The sequence below is a fragment of the Ambystoma mexicanum genome, chromosome 12 (assembly GCF_040938575.1).
Source record: "Ambystoma mexicanum isolate Mex_15411 chromosome 12, UKY_AmexF1_1, whole genome shotgun sequence".
Classification (NCBI taxonomy): domain Eukaryota; kingdom Metazoa; phylum Chordata; class Amphibia; order Caudata; family Ambystomatidae; genus Ambystoma; species Ambystoma mexicanum.
In genome coordinates this window covers 308,332,509-308,354,925 of record NC_090936.1, presented here as the reverse complement: position 1 = coordinate 308,354,925, position 22,417 = coordinate 308,332,509, and positions in this window count along the sequence as shown.

Below are 22,417 nucleotides of genomic sequence, written 5' to 3'. Positions count from 1 at the left end.
TTAACTTTCCTAATGTAGGGATAAGGCTGAACGATTGAGGAAAGGGATTGAGTCAGCAGGATGTTTCTCAACTATTTCTACAAACCTCGAACACAAAGCATGATTATCGGGCAGTTTAGCCTGTACTACTGCCTCCTTTTGCTGTTGCAGTTGTTCAATGTGTGCCAACCAAGGAAGTTGGCTGTCATTGCTGCTATTTTTGGAGAGCACCACAGCAGGAGCTAGAAGCTGAAGGTTGTGTTGGTAAGGCTGGGTTGTCTGTACAATGCCTGGCACCAACATTCTTTCCTGCTGCCGGTTTCTCCTGGATGGGTACCTCTGCCCAACCAAGCTTGTCAATACTGAACATGCTCCTTTCAACAAGTCCAAACTTCTACCTCCGCTGTTCATTTTTTTTTAGATATTACTGACAGTGAAGAGGAGGTTAATCAAAGGGGTATGCCTCCACAGAGGACATCACCTCAAAACCCTATGTTCCAGTCAGTTGATCCCAGCAATAGGGAGTCTTACATTAGCCCTAGATATCTGGGTAATTCCCCCCAAGTGGGATTTCACCCAGATATGTCATGTCTAAATAACAGTCAAAATCAAATGTACAATGGGTCATACCAGACTTTGGGGGCTCAGGGCAGATTTGACCCTAATACAATGGTGTATTGTCATCAAGAAAAAGACCAAGAGATGTGGATAGGTTCATTGAAAATGGAAATCAGCATAGATGACAATTCCCAAGAAATGAAAGATAAAATATGAGCTAAGTCCCTCGCTAATATGATCTATCACCACCACCAGTCGACCATTGTGAAAGGATGCTCGATCTGCGTTCTCCACTGCCTAGGTCACATGAATTCAGAGATAACACAAATAGAAATCAATCTCCTCAAAGGTACCAGAATAGGTCTAATCAGGGTGAAGTAAATCAGTACCGGCCCAGGCCACAAAGAGAGGAATCCAGAGACCTGTGCAGGTTTCAATGTTTAGAGGCCCAAGTCAAAATGTTGTCTGAAGAAATAGGAAAGCTATGTGCAGGTCAAAAACAACAGTCAAGTGAAGGTACAGAATGTCATAGGAGTGATCTTGTGCGTACTGACAATAAGTGACTATTTAATGGCCCCTGTACTGATGAAAACACAGAAGCCAATTAATTCCCTTTTAATAATGGTTCTAAATTGCCTATTGGCTCAAAAATAATAACACAATTGAATGAAAATGAGACAGGGAATTTCACCACACACAAAAATGGAGGGTGGTTCAATTTAGAGTTGAACCAGACCATTGAGTTGTGTGAAAATGAAGAACAACAAGAGGAAAATTAACAAGAAAAACACAAAGAATAGAGAAACATATTTAAAAGGAGCATCCAATGTGAAAATAAAACACAAGGTGAAGAGTTACGAACAACAGTTTGAATGTCCTCATTTGATAGCCAGAATACTGTTGAGCTCAATACAGAGAAAACAGTTGCTCAAAAGGAGGGTGCAGGTCAGTCACCTGAGGGGTATTTTGAACCAATAATATTCCAAGGTACAGAAAGGACAGGCACCATGCAAAACACAGACAAATGTCATGTGCCAGAAGTGGACAGGCTGCATGCAATATGACACTTGTGAAAATATGCAATCAAAAAGTTGCAGTGTGAACACTTATGTTCCGAAGTCAGAGGGGCAGTCATTGGCTACATTCCAAATGGGTCCTGAGCCCAGGATAGACAAAGACATCAAAATGAAGTGGGCAAAAAGGAGGGAAAGATGTCATTTCCTATGCCCATTTGCCTAGTAAAGAGTGAAAAAGAGATAAGGAAAGTGAGTCCTTAAATCAGCCAAAATTCACACTTGTTATGTGTGCTAGAAGAGGTTGACGACAGGTACTATACTCCTATCACTGTTGAAGAAAAATGTAATGCATTTGCAATGATTGACACAGGTGCCCAAGCAACAATAATGTCAAAGAACTGGTGAAAATTATCAATGACGAGAGATCCCCACAAAATCATGTAAAGGTGAGGCAAAGTCAATGCCCCATGCACAATTTCAATGGGGAAGAAATATCTATCAAAGGTGTCGTCGAGGTTGACAAAAAGATAGGGGAACATCGGATGAGACAGAAAGTATTGTTTATATCCATCAATGAAATACCCTTTCTCATAGGGACGAATTGCATGAAGAGGTTGTCACCCCTCACTGATGGGGTAAATGGGGTATTGTGGTCCGTAGCCAAAATAAACAGTGCAGCCTAAGAAAATAATGACAAAAAACAACAGTTTAAAAGAATGTCACACAGTTGCTAAATCAGAAAGTGCAGTGGAAGTATATCTTCAGAATGGCTGTGTGCCTAGCATCACTGTCATTCTCATGTGTCTGGAAGAAATACTGGGAGAAAAAGGGAAGCAGTCTTTGGAGATTTATTTGGACCCCAAGAAAAAATGACAAACAGAAATAGACGAAGACACATTGCGCTTTAATCTAAATGAAGAAAAATGCAAGCCAAATGTCACTACAGAGATAAATACAGAAAAGCATATTTCAACCCTTTCAGAAATACACATGGGAGATGGGCAGCCATGGATTCCTATCCATGTGAATGGGCATCCTGAAACGATAGAAGCCATGTTAGCACTTGAACATGAAAGAAGATTTGTTAATGAAAAGGTAGTCCAGCAAATTATTGACCTAGATGATCCAGAGTTGAGGCAAAGGATTATAGGAAGATGCAATTTAAAGATTACATTTGGCCTTAAGAGTGTCCATCATAATGGGTGGATGGTGAGTTGAGACAAAACAAATTGTATTTATGAAATGACATCATGCACAGAATGTGTATGGTGTTAGACTTTCTAAATCAAAAGGTTTGGTCCAGGCTAGGTGGGGCCGCACCTGAATTTGAATACAAAAGACAAGCTTATCATTGAGCACAGATGGCACCATATGCAGTTAAACTGCAGGTGAAAAAGTATGTTACCATTCCCGCACTCACCAGACAAATTACAATAGTGCTAAAGTACAGAAAGGGACAGCAGATAAAAGATTCTGACGCATTTGTATGTATAAATGAATACATGAGGTAGCAAGGGCTAGAATGCGAATATACACCACTGACTTAGATTGGGGGTGGACCAATTAAAATCCTGGTGGACAATAAATGGTGCCAAGACATTCATTTCGAAAATAACTCAGCGATAGGAATGGCAATACATAAGTCTTACTACACTGCAGATTTCAGTAATGCAGTGATTGGGAAGCTATGTGACTGCACCTGGTGAGTTGCCAGAATTCATGGATTCTAAGCCTAAAGGAATCTTTAAAGTTCAGTCTGTGTACCCTTATGGGTCGAGTGAAATAGAGTGCTGTTATCAAGATGATTGCATTCTATTCTAATTAGGTGAATCTGAAAGTGAAAAACAGCATGTTGAAATGGAGATCAATATTCCAAAATATTTAAGTGTGTCGACTCTCCAAAGAGATACAGCCACACGGTTAGAGGAAAGTACAGAGTTTCCTCTGCTAAAGGAAAGTACACAGGCTCCTCCGCTAGGGGACTCTTCTCAGACTTCCCAGAGTTCTCTAAAATGGTAGGAGAGCAAATTCAAGGTGCAGATGCTTAAACAAATGCTTGCACAAATGAAGAATAATAATACCAGTTAAGACAAACATTTATGGAATTCAAACAGGTTTTTGCCAAAGATGCATTTGATTGTGGGTTAACAGATTTGCATATTGCCACATTACCAGAAGGACATGGTAGGGAACCAGTATTTGTGCGAGAGTATAGGTTTGCACTGGCACGTTTTTGAATCACTAGCTGAAATAATCTAAATTTTAGAATCTAGGGGAATTATTAGGCCTCTGCATAGCACATCAACTACACCTATATTAGATATGTTAAAACCTAATGGTCAATGGCACTTAAGTGCAGATCTACAAGAATTAAATAAAAAGGTACCTGTTTCAAGGTGGATCCTTCCGTTTATTGATCAGGGTCTCACACAGGTTCACGGGTCAAAGGTATTTACCACATTAGACCTTAAAGCTAGATATTGGTGCATACCTGGCTGAAGATATTCAAAATGTGTATGTGTTTTCTTTTGAAAAATCACAATATGCATGGTCCCAGACACCTTTGGGGTTTGTCCATAGTGGGAGTGAGTTTGAGATATTTTGGATAAAAGCATCCACTTCCGCCTAAGCGGAGCGGAAGTGGTGTGCAAGTGGTGTTTCTATGGTGTTTGCCAGTGGTGGCAATGATGGCCCCCACCCCTAAGAGGAGCTGCATATCAGCTGACAAGTTTTCAGCTGACTGACTGGAAGTGGACTCTGAACAGAGGAAGCCTTCAATTAAGAATCATCAACCTTCAGGGGCGAGGACCAGACTGCAGGTGAGGCAAAGGCTAAACTCCCTGCGCACTCAATTGTCCCAGTCCCTCCAGACATTGTCTCCCACGCTGTCTAAAAGTCTAAAGCAAACTCGACTACCTTATGGTGTGCGCGGTTGAGGCTGTTTGGCATCAGACCCTATGGGTATCTCAAGGGCGATGGTTATCCCAGAGGTCCGATGTCTAGACTCTACACCCTCTCAATCTGCAATCCCTTTGATGACAATTTTGAAGCCAGCTGCCAAAGGTTTACAGGGAAACCTGCAGATAGACGAAGTTGGAAGCGTTCATAGGGCTCACTCCGTCCAGTTAATAATGGTGGCGCCTCCCTCAAAAGATTGAGAGGGAGCCAATGACATGGACCTATCCTTTCCCTCCATAGAATCCATTGAAATCCCCCTGGCAGGTGGTGGCTGCTTGACCCCTGTGATCTCAATTGCAGGGTTAGAAAAGGGAGCACGGGAGAACCCTATTAATAGCACAAGCACTAAGAAGGATTTGACCCCTCCCGTCGTATTAGAATACCCTGGGGGAGTCGAAGGAGTTGAAGGATTTAGGGTACAGACTAACTCTATCATAGATAACCTTCCGTGGGTCACAGATGTAGCAGACCCGCTGGAAGACGTTTTTTTACCCAGCTACGAGGGAAGGGCATCTTGAGTTGACTGAATCAATATTACACGAAATCGAAGTAGGCCAGTTGGTGAAAAAAGTGCACTGGTCCTGAATGGAAACTCTGCAAAAACCCAATATTCTGGGCTAGATGGTATCCCAATGCAAGGGAGTGTATCATGGGATGAGATTAAACATTGGGAGGTGGATCCTCCCCCAAATACCATCGGACTTGATGACTCGATCTATCATAGTCAAAGTCCCGAGCACTTGGCTCGAGTCGGGATTCCTATAACAGGGGACGGAAGGGCTAAGGCAATAGTACCTAAATATGTCTTGCCAAGAAACCGACATTTAAAAGAGCAACAAAGCAAGGATTTGTCGGGAAAAATAAGGTCTATGGACTTGGATAAATCGGTAGACCTGACCTTAGCATTACCAGTACAGTCGTGCAACAATATGAGGGGTGAACCCCTTAAAAAAGATCTCACTAATGCAATGTTGGCGGATCAGCTTATACATGATATCGCAGCAGTTACAGGAGAAATTGTAAGAGAAAAAAGAAAGAGCATGTCATTCATTAAAGAAAAGATTGCTGCTTTGGATATGGATTCTCACCTACCTGGCAGATGGGATGATATAAGTGCAGAGACGAGTGAACACCCCTTAGATCTGGACCGGGTTCACTGTAATTCTACATCAGGGATAGCAGCTGTACTGAATGAAGAAGATTTGATATGGAAACTGAATGAAAATTTCAGGAATGAAAGAATGGAAGATTTGGGGCACACCCAGTCTATAATTACAGCTGTTTTAGCAATTGCAGTTGCACATTTCTTTAAGTTATACGAAAATATAAATGGAACTCTAAAAGAAGTCTTTGAGATTAGCATCAAAATCAAAGACCAAGTTGGTGATCTAGACTCCTTTATGAAAAGAATGGATTGTAGAATTGACAAAGAAGCGGAGCTTACTACTACCTGGCAAAACAGGCTTAGCAAATTAGCACGGAGAGATGCAAATGATAAATCATTACTGATGGAGGCAGTGATCGAGGATTGTAAATGGATGAGGGCTCACCACAAAAAGGAGGATTCTCGAATGAATATACATGGAAGTTCAGGTTCTTTGGTTGAGCAAACACCAAGAAGATGCCCAATGAGGGAGTAAAGACAAATGGACCCACCATACCATTGGTGGGAGGGCCACTGAAATTAGGAGCACCCAAATGCAAAATAGGGAAACCAAATGCGACCCCACTACAATCAAGTTTGGAAGATTATAAAGTTCAAGAGGAGCTGCCAAATTCGGAAGAGATTGGCAAAACTATCTTTCCAATCTTTGAGGGGTCCAACAATGGGCAGCGTGCAAGGGACTTAATTCCCTGAAGACAAATCACCCGGGGAAAAAATACTAAAAACCAAGCGGTAAAGTGGAAAGCTAATGGCTCAAGGGCTTTCTACGAAACATAAAAAATCCATCTAGGTGAGAAGACCACCACTGTGCAAAAAAACAAGAAGAGAAATGGTGATTGCTAGGAATCTCAAAGAAATGGATACACTGGATGAATCTGCCAGAAGAACCGATGAGATAGTAATATCTGATAATGAAGATCTATATATTTCGGCAATGGTGTCGGATGCTTGTCTTAGTGATCTCATTGAAATTATTGAAAGAAATCAAAATGAAGATGACTGGGACAACATTAGCTAATCGGACTGGTAAAAAATGGACAGACAAAGGGGAGCGAAGTTCCCAGATAAAGGCTTGCAGCAGAATATACCAGAGAGTTCCAGAATAACTCAGATCGAAGTTGAGAAAAGGAACAAGGGTCATAGGATGATGAAAGAACATAAATCACCATCTAACCAAAGGAAAAATCAAAGGCAGTCAGATGTTAGGAAGGTTAAAAGTGTTGATCGGAAGAAAGAACAGGCTGACCGTAACAGAGTGAAGATCAATGACAACCAAATGTCGTGCCGTCCAAAGAGGATTGATGAAGAGACGGAAAGGGAGGCAAGAAGAAAATGAATCAAACAGAGAGTGAACCAAGTACACTCTCACTTTAAAAAGGTTGATGAGAACGAGGAAAAAGGGTGATCTCAGAGTGCAAATGGAAAAAATAGCGAAGGACTCGAAAAAAGTCCTATTGAATCGGCAGAAAGTGATGACTATCTTTAGTCAAATTCCACTGCTTTGCTTTATTAACACTGATGACATCTCCATTGTGGAATTTGTGAGCAAAAGGAGACTTGACTTAGTAATCTTACATTTGAAGTCCCAAATGTTCAAGGAAGCACTAATGGAAATGAGTAATAAACTAGCATCAGTGGCATACATAATGAGCGACTGTGGTAGAAGGGAATTAAATAAAACGCCCCAGATCAGCAAAGAAGGTAGAGAGGAATGGCTAACAATAAGAAATTGAAGAACTGAATACCCACCTCTGGATGAAGAAGCACCCCTAGAAAGGTGGCTGTGAAAAGGTTGCCACAAGTCAAAGAGAGATTGCTTGCAAACCCTCAAGTGGACAGAAAAAGATTACCTAATATTAGAAGCCGAAGCTCAACCAGGAAGGTGATGGAAAATGAAACTCCCCAGGATAAAGAGACTAAACAAGCCTGTATTGCAAACAGATGAATAGGTGCAAAAGGGGAAATATCCCGGTTATCGAATGTCCAAGGAAAGAAGCTGAGATTCACCACTGGTAATTCAAAGAACCAGCAAAGATTAGTAGGGCAAATGAAACAAAGGCCCAAACGGGTTGATAACTGGTCAGGGATGGCCGAGACCCCGACCACGAAAAAGACCCAATAGACTGAAGGGGGGAAATTCCCACGCAAATTCCTGCGCACATCATGGAACACCAGAGGCTTCAATCATTTGTTTTCAGGAGTAGATAATTTTCTGTGTCAGTATGATTTCATCTGCCTACAAGGGTCTTGGCTTAGGATGAAACCAATCTGTGAGGAAAACAAAGTCTATATGAATCCAGCGTGGAAAGTGTAAAAAGGACGGCCCTGTGCAGAACTGCTAGCCATGGTTAAAATAAATAGTGATTTGCAAGGATTGGAACATCGAACGCCGAATCCCTTGGTACAATTTTTCAAAATCAGAAAAATGATGGATGAGCTGTACTTTGAATTGCTCCTAATTAACACCTACTCGTGTGAATATAATTGCCCAATAGAGCAATATATTAAGGATATCATGGAAGAAATTGATGAATCAATTATGGGGAAAAAAATAATGATAATCCTTTGTGGTGATCTTAACATCAAACTACTAAAGAAAGATGGTCACCCGAAAAAAGATACACATTTAAAAGGGAAAGAGAAACGATGGAAAAATTAAATAGACATCAGAGACATGAAAATGTTAAATTGCTCAAATAATGGTGATGTACATGGAGCAAACACTTGGTCAAGTGACCCCACTAGCACCTGTCTGGAATACTGTTTTGTGGCAGCCAAAACATTAAAATGGATGGAATCGTTTGTAATAAAAGAACAACTGGCAAGTGATCATAACTTGTTGGAAATTGAACTGGAGTGGGAAAGAAAGCTTAATACAGGTCCTCAAATTTCTCCTACAGAAGTAGCTTGGCGATGAAACAGATTAAGAATAAAACCCCAAGTACTCCCTAAGCTACCTGGTGAATTGAGTAGCTACATTTTGGGAAACCCTCAGAAAGTTGAATACAGATGGCTCCTGAAAGAATTTGAAATTCCAAGCGGAGGAGAGGGTGCCAAGGAAACACGCTTATTCCAAAGATTTGGTGGAAAGAAGTAAATTATACAGAAGGGATCTACTTTGACTACGAAGAACAATAGGACCAAACAAAACAGAGCTTATACGAAGACTCAAACAATCTTATAAGAACTGGCTTAGATCGTCACGAGTGAAACAACTTCAAGATGATGCAGCAAAAATGCTAGCAGCAGTCCGGATAAGCAAATCAAGAAGCAGCTGGGACATCATTAATAAAGGAGATGGCTTTCAAGTAGCCTTCACTACAAGCCAAGTTTCAGAGGAATGTTGGGTCAGTCATTAATCAGCCCTCTTTAAGAAAAGAACTGACTCAAGTGATCCAGAGGATTTAGGGGACACAGGGGGACACAAAGTGCAAAGAATGGGCTTTGGAATTTGATGAAGCCGAAATTTCAACAATGATAAAAAAGCTCAGCTCATCGAGAGCTGCATGGTCTGATGGCCTTACAAATTATATGCTCAAGCAAAATAATAAAGAATTGTCAGAAATAAATATCTTCTCTTCAACCAGATAAGGAAAACTAGAACTATACCTATATCCTGGAAGGAAGCTAAAATTGTGCCTTTATATAAAAAGGGTGATGAGGGGAGCCCGGAAATTATAGGCCAATTGCCCTCTTAAACTCGATTGGGTTGATTTTCGCATCACTTCTTCTACGAAATCTAAAAGCATGGGCGATGGCAGCCGATATTCTAGACAAATGTCAAACGGCCTTCATAAGTGGCGTTGGTACCTCCCTTAATCTGTTCATCTTGAACTTGCTGAAACAGAAAGCACTGGAGACCAATGGGACCCTCTACCTTGGATTTATAGATCTGGAACAAGCTTTCGATGGGATCAGTTGCGAACTACTATGGGAAAAGCTGAAGAAATGGAACTGCCCAAAATACCTATAGAAGCGATCAAAGCTCTATACTCGAACACTGTGATCCAAGGTCAAACAATTGATGGTTCCATAACCAGGAAGATTTGCATCTTTAGAGGTATAAAGCAAGGATGCGCTCTTTCACCATTCCTATTTGCCCTCTACTTAACAGATATGATTGAATCCCAATATATAATGTCAGAGCTTTTCCTCCTAAGATTGGACCAGTCACCATACCATGGATCATGTATGCGGATGATCTAGTGTTCATAGACCAGACCGCTATAGGGCTTCTGAGGCAAATTGCTGCATTTAAAATCTACCTGGAAGAAAACGGTATGAAGATGAATACAAAAAAATCAATGGTATTGATAATGAAATCAGCCTGTGGTGCCCAAAAAAGAAATGGGGCATTTAACTGGAAGATTGATAATCAAAGCTTGGAAGTCATTGACTCAATAATACATTTGGGAGTAAGGATCAACAAAAATATTAACGAGTTAGGTCAATAGAAGCTTATTAAAGAGACACTTCTAAAGCTATCATGTCAAGGGAGAGTTATACATCAGCGATATGGAACTTTCTCCCTTATCCCTATAATCACTTTTTTTAAACAAATGGTGATTGCTGTGATAACCTACAGAGCTGAATCCCTTCTGCAGTTGCCCTGGAAAACATGGGACGTCTGTGAAGCTTTTTTTTGGAGGAAAATCTTGAAACTGCCAAATTGGCTTCAATCCATGACCTCAATAGTCATGTGAAAAACTATAGCTTTGTTTTGGAAATGTACCTTAGAATCTCCTCTAGATCCCTTTGAGATTCTGGGAGGTTCAGGATGACGGACTGATAAGAACCTTATGGAGTGGAAAACCAGATGTGAAGAGTACTTAAAGTCACATAATATCAAGTTGGTGCCGTTAAAAATAAATCTGGAAAAAGTAAAGAAGATACTCAAGGAAAAGGACTGGGGGGAAACCTTTGAATTGAAAAGGACTAACAATTCCTGCTTAAATATTAAATGGGAACGGAAAGCCCTAAATGAACTACCATCATATTTTTTTTTAAATTCCCATCTACACACTGTAGAAACCTACTACTGCGATGCAGGTTGAACATCCTACCTTATAGAGAGGTTCAGTTGAGTAGAAAACAGATAAGATGAAGAGAAGCGACTTGAAGATTCTGCAAACAGCAGGATTCTGTGGAAATGGTCTTTTATATGCTGCTTTCTTGTCAGGCCTTAGGGGATGCAAGGAGAGGGTTCATGGGTGAATATGTGCAGTACTGTGATTTGAGTAGGAACGAAGAACTTTGGGAAAGGCTGATGACGGTGGAAAAAATTGAGCAGACGATTGATGCTTTGAAATTTGTTGAATTTATACTGAAAGATCAAAATTCAGACACCATCATAAATTGGAATGGATAATGTAATTGGCAGGGGTAGGCGGGGAGGTAGGAGTGAAGGGACTTCTTGGAATCTGGTTTACTGACTTCCTTTCCTTTTTTTCTTCTTTGCCTATCCCTTCCTAATCCCATCCACCTTTCCCGCCTATCCCTTCTTGTTTTTGTTTTTCATTCGATATTGGATTACATGTTAAAGGTTGAAATGCGATTAACCAATAAAACATTAAAAAATTGAAAATTTAAAAATAGTGATCAATGCTTTAGCTTTTCTTCTGGTACTCTTTTGCAACTCTTTTCCCTATGAAATTGAATGGAAAATGTTTATGTTAACCCTCTTGATATGCCTGAATACATGGATGGAACTTCAGCCCTGATTTGGAGAAGCTACTAACTACCTCAGAATCATTATAAAGTGAAAGTAACTATAAGGAGGAAGCATTGGCTGCTGGAGCCATGCCCCATCATGATTCATATAACATACAAACTCCTACTGCAGCTTTTTTGGGGGCATTGGAATGAAAAATCAATGCATTTTTCCTCTAATACACTAATATGGGGGTGGGGCAGGAAGGTTTGAAGGATGTTTTAGCCAAAGTGGACCATGTAATTTTGTATTGATTCCGTTTCTCCTGACAGTCAGTGAGTGGAACAGCTCCCCATTTTGGAGCCACTAGCTCCTCCCTTTATCGATGTTAATTCATCTGCTGGTCTCAATATGGAGGCAGAAATCACATCTAGGGCCGAAGGCTCGGGCTGCTTGCAGGCAATGTCATCACCTCTCTGGTGGGAACTGCAGCAAGGAACAGCTTTTGCTGTGGCTGACTCGGAGAGCTGTTCTTTGAAGGTGATATGTGCAGAGATTTTGCTTCTTAACAGTTCCCCAAGCCCCCGCTGATGTGCAAGCAGTGCAAGCATCGGGTCCCCGCATGTTGGAGGCCCCAACGTGAAACCTGGAGGAGTAAGCAGGCGGTCCGGCTGCACCCAGAGGTGAAAGTGGGAGAATGTCATGTACGCACTTCATTGGAGGGGGTTAAGACTGTGAATATGGCTATGGAGGATGGCATGGTGAGACGGGTCTGCCTTCAGGGCACCTTGGGTGGGTGTCTCAGCCCCCCATTCTAGAGCCTGAATCGGAATCCAGGACATGATCATCAATGGCCCTCAAAATCCAGAGGTTGTGACTGGGCCTGTTCGACCCCCCTTCATTCAACACTGCGAACATCACCCTTCCACCCCCTGCACTTGCCACAGCTTCTGGGGGTGTGCCCCCTCCCCTAATTTCTACCTGTGGCTGTCTGCAAGCACCTGTCAGGGAAACTCAAGGCCCGCCTATGGGCATAAAATGTGCTCAAACATGGGAAGCAGTGCCTCCTGCTGTTAGCTTGTTAACGGGAGCCCATGTGGTTCCTAAACGAGACACCAGTCATTGATGACCAATACTCATGACAATTTGAGGTTTAAATCTGATTCCTCTTGAAATAAATCTTCCAGTGCTTAGCCCTTTCTTGAATTGTTGCTTATTGGAACTGCTACATCTCATTCTGGATCTTTGCACCATTTACTCTAACGACATGCACACATTGGAACTTCGCACCATTGAGAGCTCTGTTAATTGGGCACTGGTAACATTTGGCTCTTCCATAGTAGTGGAGTAAAAATTATGTAAAAATTGAGTCCTGGCTGAAATTGGGATTTGAGATCTTAGTATTCCATCATTCTATTCAAAATGTTTTAGTCAGTGCTCATTTTCAGTGTATAAATTCCACATTGGGGCCAAGGCTGAATGTAGCTGAACAAGTTTTGCAGAGGCAGCACAGGCAACGGTCCCAGGTTATACATCAGCCATATTGACCCACTCCTCTGAAGGAGGATTGTTCTATATGCCTTTTATCTTGGAATACCAGGGGTAATAGCTCGTTTCTTAATAATCCAGAGTTTCTTGCTGTTTTAATGAAAGCCCAGTGTTATTTGTTTGCAGCAGACATGGTGAAGCACATCACTTGACCTTGATGGCGACACTGTACTGTTTCGCCGGTCTTCGTGGTCAGAAAGGGGCCGTCAAAAAGGCAGATTGTGTATTGGAACCAGAGTGGTTTAGAATATTTCTGAATGTGCTCCTTTCAGACCCCACAGAAAATGTTCTGTCTGCCTGTATTAAAAGCTCACTGTTCGGCCAGGAGGCCACCTTGTGTTAAACCGTAATCATATAGTGCCTCCTTATTATGAATATTGGCCTAAACCCATTCACGTTACGCAGAAAACCGCGTTCGCAAAGTTCCGATTTTGGGTTAACTTTGCCGCCATTTTAAGACTCATCCGCCATTTTGATTTCAACTCTTGTTTCTGTGTTCTAAAATGGTGGACTGTGTTTTCAACTTGGAGCCAACTGAGCGACCTTTGAGCTCTATTTAATGTTTAGGCTGACCGAGAGCAGACTGTTTGACCAATGCAACGAAACCTTGTGACTCATATGAGCTGCAATCCAAGTGTTGTCTGCGCTCACAAGCCTCATCCTTATATGACCAATGAGACAATGGAAAGTAAACTCAGATCGTGTGGTCTGGCTGAACTGAAATGTAGCGATTCTTGGACCAAGGCTTACCGTGGATCAGAGAACCAACAAAACCATTGTATTTTCATGGACATGTAAACTTGTTTAATCCTATGTATAATACCGTAACATCTGCCATGTGAACTAGGCACAAACCCTAGTGCACAAATTATTAACATGAAGAGAGGCTGGACAATATTGCTAAAATAGTATAAATATGTCTGTGTTTAGATGTCCTGCACTATCATTGCTCACTGTGTCTACTGGTACACACTGCGAGGTGTTGGGAGCCATATAGCTATCTGTTTTGCTTTGACTGTACAGAAATAAAAGATACTTGTATCTTTTCAGCCCGTGATTGGTGTATTTCATTTGTGGTACTAAGCCTCGATATTTCTATGGTCTTTCAGATGGCGCCCGAATAGGGTATCAGGTAATATTATCCCCATATATATGGTCCCCGTAAATAATATAGCCGGGAAAAGGTTGTGGCGATATTATTTGGGTGACCATATATACGGGGACAGGGGCAAAAAAAAAAGTTTGGGGAATGCGGGGTTGTCCCCCGCATGTTCCCCATGCTATAATGTCGCCACAAAAAACAGCCATTTTCCGGCAATATTGTTGCATGGTGAGATTTTTGTGGCGACATTATTACATGGAACCCCGAATAGGGACCATCAAGATTGATGCCACCTCGTTGAAGAGAAGATGCGCCATTGAACCGGGATCGGACGGTGAGAAAAAGGGGGCCCCTTTGTATGAGATGCGACACCTCGACAGTACTGCACAATCTGATCCCTGGACGGTGAGCACGCAGTCTGAGAAGGCATCTTGATGAGGGTCCACATATCGAGGCGGGCAGTTTTGCCGAAATCACCAACCACGAGGGTCCTTTATCCTTTATAATCCGATCGGACCTCCTCAGTCCTTTGTAATCAGGTGAGCTGTGCCCCGATTCCTAAGTATCCTGATGTTTGGTTGCAGTTTTGTCCTCATGAGCACAAACAACGCTAGGTAACACCAGTGATCTGACATGCCTGGGAAATTGTCTGACTGTTTCAGGGGTTTATTCCGCAGAGACAGACAATCTTTGGAATTTGGCCGACCAGTGCCACAGGAGGGGTCGCCGGCATGTACTATGTACTGTAAGTACGGCATTGGTAGTATAGTATGCAATGATATTTGGCACAGACAAACTAGACATGCTTCTGAATTTCAGTGGCCAGTCAATGGTAGTTTTGAGATTGCCTGTATCGAGTATTTAGAGTCTATATTGTTAAAGAAAAAAGCTAGACCTGCAGCATTTGATGTAATTCAGAATTGGAAAAAAGAAGTTATGCAGCAATTTAAGAGTAAAGAGAAGCATGCACATTGTCATATGTCTAATTCAGAAAAGGCATTATTGTATGATCAACAGAAACAGTCAGAGTCTGTTAGAAACATGGATAGGGCTTTTCAACTTGGTGTACAGAAAATATATCCATCTAAAGATTTTCATGCCTCAGATTAACTAATTGATAAGCTTTTAAATGAACGTAGGCCTGGTGCCACTGCACCACCTCCTTATGTACCTCTTCCTGCTGTCTTACCTCTTCCCCTTGTTGCACCTACTCCCGTAGCTGTCCCTGTTCCTCCCATTGTTCCTCCGCCGCCAGCTGTTACTCCTCTTCCTATTGTTGCTTCTCCTTCTGTATCTCCACCTTTACCGACTATTACTGTTTCAGTGATTCCGTCTTAGATGCCAGCAGTAGTGTCTCCACTACCTGTTGTACAGGATGTGTCTACTCTCTCTTTCTCAAATGGTTCTGCTCCGTTTGTGGTAAATGAAGGGGCGAGTGCTGAATCAAAAGTAGTGACTCATAGTATAGTTTCTAAAGCTAGAAAAAGAGAGTTATATGCATGGGCTAAAACATGTATAGAAGAAGGTGAACAAATCAGCTGTCTGTAGGAGGTTTTGTCTTATTGGGGTAAATTTGGGATTTGGCAGTATTTTCTTACTGTGATATTTTGGTGGTAAACTGACTGTAAACTGGCCTTACATTTAGAGATAGTTTAGTATTATTCTATTTTGGTGCTAATATAATATTAGCTTGTGTTGGTGGTCATTTTAGTGGTATCTTACTTTGTGGTATTTTCAGAATTACCTTATTTTTGTGGTATAGTGTTGAGCATGGTTTTTTATACTACATCCCCATCATAAAAACAAACCTTTCCTCTCTATTAGAACGTCTTTTGGTCGCCTGTAGAGAACCCCCAAACCTATCACACTTCAGAGAACCCAATGAGTTCATTCAGAACGCCACCTATGGTTTGTGGCTGGTAATACTGGCTTATGTACATCCAGTAACCTATGTTTCTCATCTGACACTCCCTTCTTTTCAGCATGCATAGAAGGAATCACTCACAACACCTACACACACCTTCCTACCTTGCAGGTATTTATTTGCTTTTTCCTTGCTTGCTATTTTAGCTACAGTGGTAAATTAGCAAATGTTTTACCACTTTGGTATAAACATCAAACCCTTGTGATTTCCCTGTATAGAAATGATTCACAGACGCATGAATGACCCCAAAATCCCAGCCTTTGTTTTTTTGTGCACTCTGTATTATATAACAATTATAAACAGAAATACATCTTACCACATGATATCACAGCATTGCCTACAAAATATAAAAGAGAACAGAAAACAAACAGGCACATTGCAAAAAAAACAAATTTGGTGTTCGGCACTTTTAAACATAGAGAAATATGAACATGCAGTATTTTTTTTTAACACCCTGCACTGCCAACAATTATGTCATCTCCCATTCCTTCTTTTTCCTCACTTGGCACTATCTCACCCAGGCCAGTGAAGTCTGAAACTCTCGTAGTCAGGATTTTGTCTGTACGACCTCACCGCTTGGCAGACCCAGTGCCAAGAACTCCTTTGCATGTGTGGGGAGCTCCCAGCTGTTTAAGTTTGTAGCTAGCGCTCACACCAGCATGAAGTCCAGCAGCATTTATAATGTAGCACCATCTGTCTCTCTATCCCAGCACGATCTGAACTCTTCCCCCTGGTTATTCCTTAAGAAAACTCCTCCTGTCTATCATCGATAGGTCAGCCCTCTATTGACGTAGCCCATCCACCCTCAATTTCTACCAATCAGAATAAAAGAATGTGTCCTGTACCAGCCCTCGTTTTTCAAGACAATGGGGGTCATTACGAACCGGGCGCAAAGGGATACCAGGAACCGGTAATGACACCAGTGCCGGTAATCCCTTTGTGCCGTATTCTGAGGTCCCTTTGCGGGTCCTTCCTTAACGCCTGGTTTTAGCAGCCGTTAAGGACGGGACCCGCAAAGGGATACCGGGGTCAATAACGGTACCGCAATTTGTGGTACCGTTATTGCCGCCTTCCCATTGAACCCTATGGGGGCTCAAATGGGAATGGGGAATGGCATTTCAAATGGAGACTTACCGGTCCCGCAAAGGGCGGAATGGACCGGTAAGTCCCCATACCACCACGTCAGTGGCGGTACTGGTATTGGTGCTAGTCATGGCGCTAATAGCGCCATGACTAGCACCAACCTCGGAATGAGGGCCAATGAAGATTTCAGCTCTGCAAAGCAACTGTTTCCTTTTAGCTTCCTTCCAGTAGCATATTCCTGCTCTCCACGAAAAAAATAAATGAAAAAAGCGCTCACATGGACTGAGTGTGCATCTCTTCATGGAAAATAAAGTGAATTTTAAACCGTGCATGTAAAAACATAGAATGCATTTCATTGTGCACAAAAACGGTGTTAATAATGTTAGAGTGGTTGAAATTAATATATTAGTAAGGCAGTTAGTATAAGGTTAATTAATTATGTATTTCTAATGCAGTACGCACACATGAAAATATCCAATTTGTGAAAAATATGCAACTCTTCATTTTAAAATGACAGCACACTGTGTTAAAACATTTTACTAAATGTTCTGAAAATGTGCCTGCTGGCTGTTACTGAAAACTATTTTGTATCTGTTGTGCACCTATTTGGAAATGGCTGCATTTAGATATGGCATACTGCATACTATCAATAAAATCCCCAAATATATCCTTACATACCCTCCTTTTTCTGACAATTCTGGCTAATAAACCCATAATTGGAGGAAACCCAAATTATTTTTTTAAAAATCTATGCGCATTGGGATATCTCTCATTTCCCATTGTTGCTAGTAGTATAATCAACATCCTCATATTTATAGACAAAATAACCAGCCATCCACCCATCACCAACACTGCCAAACACACACTAGTGCGTTCTACCTAGTTTCCCCAGTTAAACATATCTAACTCCATTACACCCAGACTACTAACAATGATGTTATTTTTCCTCAGATTCATCTTAATGGTGTGCTTTTCCTTATGACTCAACAAAAATTCTACATCTGGGTCAATCGGAACGGGTCCTTTCGAAAAAACACAATGTTTTCCACTTGGCTTTCCCAGATATCATTTGCAACGTGGAACAAGGTTACACCACCAACCGAGACAATTGTATCTTTCGGAACCTGTAGGTAAAATACATTATATTTCAACTGCTTGACAACAAATGTCCCATGATTCAAATGGGTAATTGTATAATTCTTCAAAGAGGTGTTGACCAATCACCTATTTTTAATCAGTTTAGCTTTTGATAATTCCTCACTACCCGAATTGCTAATTGCCACTTCACAGACCCCTGATACACCTGTGTCATATTTCAAACTACAGATAGCATCTGCAGCATCAGGAACAAATGGTTTATCTGGACACATGTAATTTGTTTCTTTAAACCTTATACATGTTTCCAGATTTGGGATTAAGTAAACCTCAGGTTCCCATGACTGAAATTCCACCACCTCTGGAGTTTTGATTTTTATGTATTTCCCATCTTGCCAAAATCCCACATTATGCACCCACTTTGTTTGATAAATAAGTTCAGGGGCTATATATGTAGCACATAACAAGAATCCAATTTCCATTCTTTCTAAATTCACGTATAGGGACATTGCACTGCCCATTTCAAACACAATTTTAACTTGCATTGTTTCTATTTATCTTTGAGTAATTTTTGCCATCATCTGATGAACAATTTCCTGCGAAACAAAGTATAACGCTATATGTCCTTGAATTAATTGGGAAATTGCAGTTTGAACCTCTCCCATATATTTTGTTAACAACCTATCAAAGGATTTACTATTTTCATAATATCACTTAACGCCCAGTCATGTTTAATTATAACAGTTGTACTGTGTTGCAGAATTTCAGCCTGCTTATTTAACATAATAGCAGTCTCATTGACAAATTTTACTTACTCATCCAATACACCTCTAATTCCATCCAAAGCCTTTGGGATCATGTCCAGATCATGAGTCAATTGCTGTGCTTTGGCATTCAATGTCCCTACTGAAATTGCATTAGCTGTAGACATTGTAGTGCCACATACAGCTCCAATAATAGACATCACCAGAGAGACCACAAGCAATACTGCCCCTCTCTTCCCCCTCCTTTTCTTTATATCCGCTGAATTCACAAAGGTCTTTTCTAATTGCATTACAATGTCTCTTATTGCCTGCTTAGCGTCCTCTTTTCTCAATCTCTGGTCTGATCAGCTGTGATTATAGTTTTGTCAATAAATCTCTCAATCAAATTGTCAGGGCTTATGAGGACATATACATTCTGATATATCAAATGCCTGTTACCCATAATAAACCCAGGCGCTTCCTCCACTGCAATACCAGATACTGGACCGGGCTCAATGATGACTTGTGCTTCCGTGACTTTAAGACCCACCATGCATGCTAATCATCCACGTTGCCAACGCCATTGTCATTGGGCCTCATTACGAGTCCGGCGGTAACCGTGCCTGAAATTCTGGCAGGTTACGGCCGGACTCATATTAATATTCCGCCTCCGTGATTCCCGGAATTACCGGGGCATTATGACCCCGGTGACCCGGGAATTCCAGAGGCGGAATTCGGTAAGTCCCCATTACCATGAAGTCCAATAGGACTCCATGGGAATGGGGAAGTGGAAACACCAGCACCATGCTGTAATGGTGCTAGTGTTTCCACATCCACCTGCAGGTGGGAGGTGTTAAACCCGCCAGGTCAGACCTGGCGGGAATGGCACCTCCCACCTGCAGGACTTGAGATCAGTTGGTCCGGAAACAACGGTGGCGGCGGGTTTACCGCCACCGTTATTTCTAGACCGACTGACTCGTAATGAAGCCCATTGTCTTCCTTCTTGCAGACTTTGTCTTCTCCCCCATCTGGGCCTTTCCTGTGACTTCCTCCCGTGGACTCCAGGAATCCATCATCCCTCGCATCCTCCGGTCCTGCGACCTCCAAGCCCCAGGCCAAGATGATAGTTAAATGTATCTAAATCAAATAGAAAAGGAATAGATTAAGTACATAGCACAATACCAATTTTACCCTTTCTACTACCTGGCCAAAACCAAAAATGTGGCCCAAAACATTATGATCCTTTACTTTCCAATACCTGCAATTAAGGACATGTTAGAGAAAAACAACATTTACATCTCACATTATTATACATCACAACACTTTTCATGCAGAATACTTTACCACACGGTACCATAGTACGTTAACCTGATTCAGCACCTTCCATCAATGCACATTACCACACTTTTTTCCAAATGTGGCACTTTCATTTGCATTTATCTCCATACTAAACAATATATCTGGTTTCTCATGGCGTGAGACATATACAACCTTGTCATTAGGTTACATGCATTATGAAATAGCCAACTGCATCTTTCTTTTCCATGTAATCAGTACACTTAACCTATCTCTACCTGCTCAATTCTCCTGTTTTAATGCTTTGGATGACAGAGCTTAATTTGGTTAACATGGACAAACTGTTCTGTCACCATTTCAGCCTCTGTCTTTAATATTTTATAGACTACCAGGGACACTTTATCTATTATTTCAAAGGGACCTTGCCATGCCACAAGAAATTATGAGTTTTTATATTTAACTTTCCCAAAATGAAACTTATATACCCGATCACCTATTTCATTCTCTTTCACAGATGTATTTTTATCATAGTAGAACTTTGCACTATCAGCAGCCCTTTCCAAATTTCGCTGCACAAATGCAAATGCATGTTGTAAATGCTTTCTCAATTTTTCCACATACTCGTGAACTGTAGATGCACTCACAAGTGTTTGCTCATGAGTCCTGTATAATAAATGTTGTAACAGTACCATTTTCCTTCCTGTCAACACCTCATGACGACTGATACCTGGCCATCAATACTAAAGGTAATCGTAAATCCCAACTAGAACCTGCCTCTGCTACAAACTTCTTTAGTATTTCCACTACAGATCTATTGCAACGGTCAACATCCCCAGAAGAGGTGGGCTAATATGCGATGTGCAACTTCCTTTTTACCCCCAATATCTGACACACCTTGCTTATTAAGGTGCTCGTGAAATGACTTCCTCTGTCTGACTCTATTCTTTGTGCTAACCCAAATCTTGAAAATATGTGATTTACCAGCAATGTAGCTCCTGTTTGCGCACTACGATCTGGTGCAGGAATACATTCTACCCATTTTGACATTAAAAATACCACTGTCAAAAGTAACAGTTTCCCCTATTCGATTTCTTTACAGGTCCTACCTAGTCGATTTGTAATTCCGACCATGGAAGAGTTAAACCTCTTTTCATCAATGGAGCTCTATGCATTGGTGAAGCAGGTTTAAATTGTGCACATACCAGACACCCCCTGGTATATAATTCCACATCTTGGGACATGTGCAGCCAGTAAGCATAATCTTTCAGTATCCCTAAAGTTTTTTGTAAACCTCTCTGTCCTGCAGTTATGGCATCATCCGCATGGTGTAACATTATACCTCTGAATGAAAGAGGTAGCACCCACGGTATCTGTCCTGTTATAGATTCCCTGATCATCAGACCCCCCTGTAGTTTAATTCATTTTTTGTTCTTTAATGACACCCTCAACTCTACTTTTCCTGTACAATCATTTTCAGTTAAAGGAATTTGTTTGGGGTCTATCAAATGATTATAATAAACCCCCAATATAGGGTCAGCTTTTTGTGCCTTAAACAGATCCTGATCTGGTGTATCATAACCCCATTGCACTACGGGTTGTTCAACTTCTTTTGGAGCTTTAGAGCATTTAACTGCATCTATTTGTATTTCACCAATTAAGTGCTCAATAGGCAACAATTCTCCCATAAAAGCCCCAATCTAGGCCAATTGATTTGCTCTACCATTTTCCTCCTTATCTTCTCCTGTTGTTTTCAAATGTCCACGAATTTTCCTCCAGTATACTCCTAAATCATTCTCTGACACTAATTTGTCTATAGCTTGAATCATTTTCCCATGTTTGAGAGGCTTTTTGTTATATGTGTGCATGCCTCTTGATTTCCAGCCAGGCAAATATTCTACAAAGCTATTTCTTGCATAATCAGAATCAGTCACCAGGACAATTTCACTGAATTTGTTATCAACTGCAGTAGTAATTGCGTTATAAATGGCCACTAACTCTGCAACCTGGCTACTCCTAGCCCCAATTCTCATTCCTATACCTGGAATGTCCTCACATCTCAACCAGACATTTCCTATCCCGGGAACCAACTGTTTATTGCAGTTATTTTCAATATCAAAAGGACATCCATCGACATACACAATTGGCAATTCCTTGCATGTATTTTCATCAAACACTTTGTGTAGTGATTGTTCAAATGCCTGCAAACTGGACTCCACCTCTACCTCATCTGATACACATTCAGATGCACAGACATGTCGATCAGCCAACCCTTGAGCAATTGAGCTCTTTTTATTATGGCC